The following is a 10,644-nucleotide window of genomic DNA, read 5'->3' on the forward strand; positions in this document are numbered from 1 at the left end:
CCGGCTGGCACGGGCCGCGTGGGGGCAGCAGGCAGCCACCTTGGGCTGCTGTGCAGGTGTCCAAGTCACCCAGAACTCTAGTCTCGGGCTGGCACGGCAGTGCTGGGCAGAGCAGATGCATCAAAACAAAAGCCTCACTTCGAGAAAAAATTGCTCTCATCAAACTGACCACTCACATGCAATGATCTATGATCTAAGCAAAGCTACAAGGCCACCTACTTACCAAAAACAAGTCAGAATAACTATAATTCAGTAACCCCACGTGGAACACTTAGAAACGGACAGGCATTGCAGAGATCAGGGAGCCCATCACGTGGGAGTGACACAGAGAAGCTGCCACGGTGATGCAGTGCCCAGGCTTGCTCCCACCAGCAGGACGCTGGGACGGGGCATGCTCTGGTGCTCCGGTGAGACCCGCGCAGGGCCTGTGCGCTCCAGCATGAAGGACCCGAGGTCAGGAAGCTAAGACTCTGCGGTTCCACGCACACCCTCTAGGGTGTCTAACGGTACGAGGCGCAGTCAAACAACATGGAACTCGCCCAGAGGGTAGCCGTGGACAGGAGCCAGAGCAGGCAGGCCATCCCTGCACTCTCTTTTCAGTTGCCAGAAGGCACGTGCACTCAACAGATGGAGAGACACACAGAGACAGAGACAGAGAGAACCCTGAATGGGGCACAGTCTCAGGACAGCCCCTCTTCCTCCACCTCTCCCCGTCTGGATCCGGACACACACGCACCTGGCATGGTTCGAGCTGCCAGGCCAGTATCCAAACTGTGGTGCACCTGTGGGATCCAGCTCCCTTCAGCGTTAGGCTGTGGCCGGCTCCACCCTCTTCTCTGTATTTCACTCACTTATTTATTAAAATAAACAGAGAGCAGAGTTTCCCGTCCCATACAAGGAATCCGAAACCACGTCAATCGCAAAGGGAACCCTGATGCCGGAATAGCTTCTCAGCAGCTTACTTGCCTCAACTTCAAATCCAGACACGGAAAAAAGTGCCAAATAAACGACACTCTCAGCACCGCTTCTCCCAGTCCTGCAGTCGCTCTGTGGCCTTCTCCCCCTCGCCCATGCGTGCTTCTGGGTGTGGTCCTTCCAGGGGAGCCCCTCCGGCTGCTCCGTGTCCCCGGCGGCCGCCTGTTGTGGCAACCTCTGCACAAGTGCTGCTCACTCCTCCAGGAGTCGAGTGGGACCCCCGGGACAGGCCGGTTGCTATGCAGGCAGCTGCCATCCAGGTACTAAGAGGCCACCCTCCCTCCCCAGGAACCACGCCCGGCCTGCCCAGCCCTGCTGCCGCTGCCACTGCCAGGTGCCAGGCAGCCTCCCGTGCAGAGCTGCCAGTCACACCACAGCTCCCCTGGGAGGGGGGTTAGGACGTGCCTGGCCGGCACCGTTACTGGATTCTCCCACGGTCCACTGCAGTTGAGTCCTGGGCGGGTGGCTCATACTCACCTGGTGCGTGGGTGTGCATACCCAAGATACAAAGAGGACGATGAAGAAGGGATTGCAGCGATGCCACCCCCCGGGGATGCTGTCTGTGTGTCTCTGGTGAGTGCACGTGCCCTATAGCAAAAATTTCTCTAAATAAAGAGAAATAAACAGAACAGTGCCTGCAGCAGGGCTGTGGCAGCTCCAGCTGTGTCTAAGGTGCCCCCTGATCCAGCTGGCCAGGGGCTGTGAAGGGCAGGCCGGTCTGGGAAGCGCATGCGTAGGGGCCAGGTCCCAGGTGGCCAATCGCGGTTTGAATCCCAGCCCATGGTGGCTTGAAACCACAGCAGGCCTGTCTGTGTATGCCAAGGTCCCGATAGGATGGAGGTCGGAGCCCTGCAGCAGGATCACACCTTGTGGAGTGGGCTTCTGTCTGGGAACAGGACAGATGGAAGCAAGCCGACCTGCTCCCAGGCTCCAGCCGCTCCACCAGGTCCTCCCTGCCTCTCCTCGTCAGTGCAGGCCCCAGCCCACCCTCATTCCCAGACGGGACGCCTACAGGCAGACGAATGCAGACCCTGGAAGCCCTGCAGGTGTGGCCACTCCTAGAAGAGGCCTGGAGAGAGGGTGCACCCTACTGAGGCTGGGCGTGCTGCGGTCCTCCCCACCCCCCAGGATTCTGTGCACGCACGCACATGCACTGGGCATGTTCTCAAGCTGCTGGAGCTGGGTTTCAAACCACGGTTGGCCGTGTGGGACTGGGGTCTGTGCTCCTGGGTCTGCCCCAGAACAGTACCATTTCCGCAGTCAGCACTGCTCCTACTTCCCCCAGGACACGTGCAGGGCACCCACCAGGATCAGGTTCCGTGCCACCGCGAGGACACAGGTGTGTCAGAGCAGTGTCATAGAGACCGTGGGTCAGCAGCCCAGCCTGCAGTCCTGGCAATGCCAGGAATACTGACCCAGCAAGTCTGGCCAAAAAGCTGACCCTCTGGAGGCGGCTGCAGACAGACCTGGCCCCAGGTCATAACAGCTGTGTCGTGAATGCACGGGCGGCTTCACACGGGGACTTGGAGGTGCTCGCTCCATCCCTGAAACCTGCTCACACGTACGTGCCTGGGGAGGGCGAGTGTGTACTGACTCTGGGTTTGGAATTAACAGGGACACAGGCCAGCTGCACAGTGTGTGTTTCAGGAAGAGCTCTGACTGAGAAGTGCTCCCAACAGGTCGTAAGGGAACGGAAAGCCCCCTGAGGGTGTCAGTCGTCACAGCACTGAAGCACAGCATGGACTTGCACTCTGGGGACACTGCTGTCAACAGGCTTGCCGGTCACACGAGGGAGCAGCACAGGGCTGGCCTTGCGGCTGAGTGGCTAAGGGAGCTGGACCCTATGTGGCCCACCATGCAATTCAAATTCGGACTCTCGTGACTTGAAAACACACCCAGGGCTTGGTGGGAATGCCCAAAACTGGAACAGGGTCAAGAAAGGGAGAGGAGTGCAGGGTGGCCGTGCCCCAGGGGTGCTCTCTCCCTCTCTCCCCGTCTCTGTAGTGAGCACACACAATGCAGCACGTTTTTAAAATATAAAACACAAGGGCCTGGAGGCCCTGTGGTTAAGATGCAGGACTCCCACATGGTCGACCCCAGTTCAAGTCCTCGGCCTGGTGGCTTGAACTCACACCAGGCACCTGTGCATGTGCGCCCAAAATCCTGCAAGGAAAATGGAAGAGAAGGGACTGTGGTGTGGACATCACCACAGGAGGTAATTTCTTGTTTTCTCTGTTTCTCCCTGTCTCTCCATGAGCACATGCACCCTAAAGCAAAAAGTCACTAAAAAATTTAAAAATAGGGGCCAGCAGGTGGCGTGGTGGTTAAGGCGCTGTACACCCACATGGCAGGCCATGGTTTGTGCCCAAATCTTGGGAAGAATGGAGGAGAAAGGACTGCAACATGGCCATTCCCCTGAGGGGTATTCTCTCTCCCTCTGTCTCTCTGGCAAGCACACGTGTTCTATAGCAAACACCTAAAAATTCAGAAAAGAATATAGCACAGACCATTACACAGCCCTCGGTAACAGACCTTGTACTACTGCTGATGGACTCGCCGCTCTGCACTTCCAGCAGCCTGCGGGGGGCCCCACCAGGGAGCGGCAGCTCCGTGCCACCGCGAGGACACAGGTGTGTCAGAGCAGTGTCATAGAGACCGTGGGTCAGCAGCCCAGCCTGCAGTCCTGGCAATGCCAGGAATACTGACCCAGCAAGTCTGGCCAAAAAGCTGACCCTCTGGAGGCGGCTGCAGACAGACCTGGCCCCAGGTCATAACAGCTGTGTCGTGAATGCACGGGCGGCTTCACACGGGGACTTGGAGGTGCTCGCTCCATCCCTGAAACCTGCTCACACGTACGTGCCTGGGGAGGGCGAGTGTGTACTGACTCTGGGTTTGGAATTAACAGGGACACAGGCCAGCTGCACAGTGTGTGTTTCAGGAAGAGCTCTGACTGAGAAGTGCTCCCAACAGGTCGTAAGGGAACGGAAAGCCCCCTGAGGGTGTCAGTCGTCACAGCACTGAAGCACAGCATGGACTTGCACTCTGGGGACACTGCTGTCAACAGGCTTGCCGGTCACACGAGGGAGCAGCACAGGGCTGGCCTTGCGGCTGAGTGGCTAAGGGAGCTGGACCCTATGTGGCCCACCATGCAATTCAAATTCGGACTCTCGTGACTTGAAAACACACCCAGGGCTTGGTGGGAATGCCCAAAACTGGAACAGGGTCAAGAAAGGGAGAGGAGTGCAGGGTGGCCGTGCCCCAGGGGTGCTCTCTCCCTCTCTCCCCGTCTCTGTAGTGAGCACACACAATGCAGCACGTTTTTAAAATATAAAACACAAGGGCCTGGAGGCCCTGTGGTTAAGATGCAGGACTCCCACATGGTCGACCCCAGTTCAAGTCCTCGGCCTGGTGGCTTGAACTCACACCAGGCACCTGTGCATGTGCGCCCAAAATCCTGCAAGGAAAATGGAAGAGAAGGGACTGTGGTGTGGACATCACCACAGGAGGTAATTTCTTGTTTTCTCTGTTTCTCCCTGTCTCTCCATGAGCACATGCACCCTAAAGCAAAAAGTCACTAAAAAATTTAAAAATAGGGGCCAGCAGGTGGCGTGGTGGTTAAGGCGCTGTACACCCACATGGCAGGCCATGGTTTGTGCCCAAATCTTGGGAAGAATGGAGGAGAAAGGACTGCAACATGGCCATTCCCCTGAGGGGTATTCTCTCTCCCTCTGTCTCTCTGGCAAGCACACGTGTTCTATAGCAAACACCTAAAAATTCAGAAAAGAATATAGCACAGACCATTACACAGCCCTCGGTAACAGACCTTGTACTACTGCTGATGGACTCGCCGCTCTGCACTTCCAGCAGCCTGCGGGGGCCCCACCAGGGAGCGGCAGCTGCCCGAGGACAGCGTGCCCGGTACACGGCCGGCCCCGTGCCTGCACCTGCACCAAGCCCATCACGGCCGCCCCTGTGCCGAGATGCGGAGGCCAAGGGCGGCCACCCCTGCGGGCCCTGCCCTGTGCAGGCCTTGGCGAAGTGTGTGCCTCATGCCTCTGTCATCAGTATGAAGTTTAAGGACACCAAAGGAAAAAAGCTGACAGAAAGAAAACATTTTCGTACTACTGTGAGTGTCTGTGTTTAAGCAATGAGTTCTTACAAAAGAGCCAAAGCTTTTCAACGTTCAGTAAAGTTAAAGTTACCGCCAGCTAGGGACCAGCAGGTGGCTTAACGGTTACGTTGCCTGACTCCGTGCAGCCAAATGTGGTTGGGGTCCGCGTAAACCAGGCACATGTGCGTGCATCCCCATCCCACTAAGGGGTGATTTCCTGCTTTCTGTCTCTCTCCCACCAGCGAGTGCACACAACCTGTTCTGTCTCAAAAACAAAAGTTATAATAAGCTTTCTGTTATTCAAGAAAGAAAAATTCCTTTTTTTTTTTTTTTTAGGTTTTCACTATAGGGTGCGTGCGCTTGCCAGACAGGGACCAGAAAGCGAGAAGTGACCCCCCCCCAGGAGGGATGGTCACACCGCAATTCCTTCTCCTCCATTCTCCTCTCAGGATCTTGGGTATGCATGCACACGCGCCCAGCGTTGAGTTTTAAGCCACTGGGTCTGGGATGTGAATCGCGATCAACCACGTGAGAGTCCAGCGACATAGCCATTACGCTAACTGCTGGTTCCCAAGAAATATTCTTTATATACCTATCATGGCTCGCATGTCCAGCGTTTATGATAAAACCTACAGTAGCCGGTAGCAATGTCCTAGCCTTTCCATCCACTCACCTGCTCACCCAGAGCAAGCGCCATGCCTGCAACCTCCACCCAATTTGATCTATTTAGTTTTTAGAGAGACTTTGCTATAGGGTACATGTGTTCGCCAGAGAAAGAGAGATGGAGAGACAGAAAGCAAGAAATTGCTCCCCGAAGTGGATGGCCATAGTGCAATCCCTTCCCATCCATTCTCCTCTCAGATCGTAGGCACACGTGCCCGGTGTGAGTTTCAAGCTGCCGGATGCAGGACCTGAACCGTGGTTGGCCATGTGGAATCCAGCGATGTAACCATCATGCCCTCTGTTGGTCCTTCCACCCATTTAAGTGTCCTACCTAGGTGTGCCATTTTTTAGCCTTTATGATTTCAGCATGTTTTACTGTACCTTTTCTGTGTTTGGTTACGTTCACACACATGAATCCTGCGACCGTCCCACTGCCCACTCACTGGGACTCGGTGCTGTGGCCCAGGAGCCGGGGCCGCACTGCCTGAGTGTGTGCAAGCACACCAGGTGACAGTCCTGCAGCGGGGCCGCCGCCTATAGCGCAGTTCTCAGAAGGCACCACACCGCTGAGCGACGCAGGCAGAGGGTGGCTGCAAGGCCTCCAGTGCCAAGTGCTGAGCGATTGTGGCGTCACCTTTTGACTCCAAGCTTTTGAGAAGTCCTACAGATGCTCACACACTGGCTAGCTGTCGCAACTGAATGTCAAAATGCATGAAGTTCTAAGCGGGAGGACCCAGGAGCAGAGAACAGTGGCCAGACTGCCTTTGTCTGTGCCCGCCCTCCTAGTGAGGAGCTGAGATTCATGGCACCACATGGTGCCACCGGGGGCTACCCTTCAGTCCCCTGCTGCATCGCCAGGGGCTGCAGACCCAGGAGGCTTAGTCGGCCTGGAGGCTTCTCTGCTGCACAGCGCTGCCTCTCCACCTGAAAGTCGGGCCTGGGAGACAGGGCAGCCCCACCCAAGGGCAGCCCAGCCAGCGCCTCTTGACCTCCCTGCTAGCCACCCTGCGCCTGTGTCCTTCACGTGGGGCTGTCCTGGGCGCTATGGGACACCACGGGACGCCATGCTCCTCTGGCATCGAGATCACGAAATGCCACCAACTCCTGCAAGTACTGACACCCGCAGTGTCTGCAGACACCTCTGCCACGGTGCTCTGGGCAGGCCGCTCCGGCTGTGGGTGCCTGGGCCAGGGTCGGCGTCCTGGCAGTGACGGGCTGGTATCTCCACAGGCGAAGCTCTCTGTGCCCACGTGTGCCTGAGACAGGCCACAGGACGGGATGTCCCGCATGGCTGTCAGCCTCAAGGGTCATCCTTCCACCCTGAACACCTAATTTCTAATAAACTGGGTTGACCCAGGGTTCTAAGCTATGTGAGCTGAAAAAAAGAAAAAAAAAGATTTTTAAAAACCAATTCAAACATGCAGCTTCCTTAGCTTTAGAAAGAAGCAGTGAAGGTCCTAGAGCCAAGGAGCATGGACAGCCTCCAGGCTGGTTAGGAAGGGGCCAGAACAGGAACAGAAGTGGCCCAGCTGCTGTACTCTGATCGCCCGCGTGTCTCCCAGGCCCCCAGGAACTGCGCAAACACCGGCACGTAGAAAGAAAAAGGCCCAGGGTTTCCAGCAGGAGATATCGAGGAGGGCTCGGAGCGGCTGCTCTCCCACCGCCCGTCTGCCCAGAGCCGGCAAGGGTGGGGCCGGCCAGGCGCTCCATCTGCTCTCAGGGGCACGCCAGGAGACCGCGTGGGAAGTGGGGGCTGCACTGGAGGCAAGGCCACGGGCACCAGCGTGGAGGCGGCGCAGCACTCAGACACTGCTTCCCTTCCCTCCACACCTGCCCTGCACTTTTTGACTGCGTTTTAAATCGGTTTATCACAGGCCGCATACGCTCATGAGAGACCTAGATGTAGGACAGGAAGTAAGAAATCACCCCGGGGGAAGGCCATGCTGCAAGCCCTCCTCCTCCTGGGACCCTGGGCGCAAGTGCACGGACACTTTGTGCATGGTGTGATTTTCAAGCCACCAGGTCCAGGACTTGAACCATGGCAGCCGTATGGGAGTCCAGCGATGGAACCACTACACCATCTGTTGGCTCCAGACTATCTGACTCTAAAGTACGTGAGGACATACATGGATTTGAGGTACAATTTTAATTTTAAAATACTTAGGAATATGCCAACAGAAAGTAGCCAGGCAGAGGGAGGGCCTGGCAGTTGACGGCTGTTACGGAACGGCTAAGCCAGTGCCAGAGTGATGACCGACATGGTGGGAGGCCCAGCCCTGTCCTAGAGCTCGTGTTGGGCTCACCTCTGACGGGATTCGGGAACTGCAGCACGCCTGGCGAGACTACACCTTCCCAGGGATTGTGTGACTGAGATGTCTGATTTTAGAAAGACAAGGGGAAAAAAGGCGAGAAAAGCATCTTTAGTACAAAATAACATGCAAGCGATCTTCGAAGGACACACTGGAAGAGTCTCTCGTCATCGCCTAGTGGTGTCCCAGCGCTGCTTCCTGTGGGGCTCGGGGCCAGTGCCGGCTAGGGTGCCTGGGCTGCTCATCCACCCCGTCAGACCTTCCCGTGTATCGGCAACTCTGCACCGCGACTCAGCAACTGCGAACACGGCTGCGCGTGGCCTCTGCACAGTGTGGTTACTGGCCCTTTTTGGTAAGTAATGGGGTCTCCACCGGAAGCCCGATGGAGCACCTACAGGACCCACGTGAGGTCAGTGAGGTCAGTGATCTCAGCGCCACCTTCCCAAGTCCCCGAGAAAGGCAGCGGTTTAGGGAGGTCTCACTGAAGGGCAGGAAGCCCTCTGCCACCAGGTGATGTCAGCAACAGACCAAACTCTCCACTTGCCTATTTCCACCAGCTTAAACACCAGGCCGCCCTCCTCCCCAGTCCTCCAGTCTATAACACTCCCCCGGCCGACCCACCTGGAAAACTCTTACCAACCTTTAAATCCCAGTTCAAGAGCTGTACTCTTTCTAATTGCCGAGTATGTGCGCATGTGCAGGAGGGAGATGCAGCCCTCCCGCAGCATGGCCCGACACAATGCCTTCTCCCACTCCTCCCTCTCGGCAGGCACAGGCCACACACAGCCCGCATGTTTTCAAGCTGACACGGCCAAGACTCACATGCAGGTTGGCCATGTGGGATCTGGCTCCCACAGCTACCACCTTCACCGTGCACAGAAGCGGCCCTGGAGGACCACACGTGAGGAGGATCCCGCAGGCGGAAGCCCACTCTCTGCTACCCGAGGTTTACACTGCCCTTCTTGCCCGGGGACATATTCACATGGGTCTCCCACACCGGACCACCTGTGCTGCTCCAGGAGAGGAGCAGGGCCTGCACCCTCTCCCCTCCACGAGCACAGGAGGGCGGCGCCTGGCACAAGCAGCTTCCAGGAAGTCTGCTCTCAACTGGCCTGCTGTCACAGTGGGGCCACAAAGCTGAAGTCAAGACAACCAGGAGATTAAAGCCAAAGAAACTCTGTCATCAGGCCACTGCGGGGGCTAGCTGGCTTCCGGGGGTGGGGGGGCGCGCGCTGTGTAGGGCCCCACCGAGTGTGAGGCCACGGCATCTGAGAGGAGAAATTCTCGCACTCCTGCTCCCCACCTCGACGTGACCCTGACCCAAGTAAGCCGGAGTCCTAAGCAGTGCCCAGCACACCGGAGTAGGAGTGACGGAGAGGCCGCTCCTCAGTGTGGACTGTCTGCTCTGCAGGACTGTCCCTGCCACTGAGCAGGCAGTCCAGGGTCCCCAGGTCTAAGGTCTCGGGACAGAGACCCGGGCATGTGAATGCTGGAAATCCGACTCTGAATGCCGGGCTCACAAGCACCCTGGCCCTGAAGGTGCTGCAGGCCAGCCTAGGCAGCAGGTGTCCTCTGAGGGTCAGCCTCCCCTCCCTGCTGCCGGAAATGACCGTTAAGCCGCATTAGGCAGGGTGGCGCTCCAGCAGCCTCAACCTCTAGCCACTTATCCTACCTTAATGGGGTTTCGAGAAAGGAACTTGCTAATAACCAAGTGACTGTGTCCTTAGTAGACACCGGGCAAGCGTAAAGCCACTGCTGGAGCCTAGCGTGGCGAGGAACAAGAGGCTCCCGAAACTCAGGGCGGAAGGCCGGGTCTTTGTGCTGCTGAAGACGGCTCGTCCGCTTCGTGTGAACACAAGCGTGGCTCGATCATGCATACATGTATGCACACGTGGACGTGCACACGGGTCATTTCTCCCTCGCTTTCACAAGGTGTCCCAGTCCGCGCCAAGCCGGAAGGCAGAGGACACAAAGCCATCCCGGTGCATCTAACCCTGTCCTGGGAGCTACGCACAGAAACGCCCCCGTGCCTCGGCCTGGAGGCTGAGAGTCCGAGCGGCTCGGCGCCCAACCTACGTCCGGCACTCATCGCGGATTCCAGAGGGTTTCCCGTCCGCGTGGGAAACCTGGGAAGGCGTCCTGGACGCGCGGGTGTTTGTGCCGGGCCTCGACGTGAGCCTCGGCGGACTAGGGAGAAAAGGACATCCGGGTCGGGGCGGCCAGCTGGGTCGCAACGCGAGGGTTCGCGGGCACCACCCGGGACTCAGCAAAAACCCGTGCGCCGCCCCCGCCCCGCGCCCCCCCGCCGGCACCGGCCCGGCTCCGCTCGGCGCGCAGGGCCAACTGCTGCCGCCATCTTCCCGAGGAGAGGCCGCGGGAAGGCGCCCTCCCCGCGCACGCCCTGTACTCAGCACCGCCGGCCTTCCCGCCACCTGCCCCCTGCAAACTTGCCCGGTCCCCAGCAAAAAGACGCCCTTCCCGCACTTTAGTTGCCCACGAGGAGAGGATCTCATTACCTGTTCCCTCTTTTTGGTGTAAGGAAACCAAGCTCACAAGGTAGGAACTGTGGCGAAACACGGGCAAGCC

At 57.8% G+C, this 10,644-nt stretch overlaps 2 protein-coding genes across 3 annotated transcripts in view; one reads left to right on the plus strand and one right to left on the minus strand.

Moving 5' to 3' along the window:
* Positions 1–10,638, minus strand: part of HDLBP (high density lipoprotein binding protein) — a 65,231-nt gene extending 54,593 nt beyond the window's left edge. Inside the window, exon 1 of the mRNA XM_006165173.2 lies at positions 10,575–10,638. The gene's annotated coding sequence lies outside the window, so the exon portion shown is untranslated. The remainder of the gene's footprint in view (positions 1–10,574) is intronic.
* SEPTIN2 (septin 2) overlaps positions 10,387–10,644 on the plus strand; it is a 47,537-nt gene continuing 47,279 nt past the window's right edge. The window contains exon 1 of one of the 2 annotated variants that reach the window (XM_006165171.3): positions 10,387–10,614. The gene's annotated coding sequence lies outside the window, so the exon portion shown is untranslated. The remainder of the gene's footprint in view (positions 10,615–10,644) is intronic. The other variant, XM_006165172.3, reaches the window with a different exon arrangement.

Source organism: Tupaia chinensis, unplaced genomic scaffold (genome assembly GCF_000334495.1).
Source record: "Tupaia chinensis unplaced genomic scaffold, TupChi_1.0 Scaffold143823_1, whole genome shotgun sequence".
In the NCBI taxonomy this organism is placed as follows: Eukaryota; Metazoa; Chordata; class Mammalia; order Scandentia; family Tupaiidae; genus Tupaia; species Tupaia belangeri.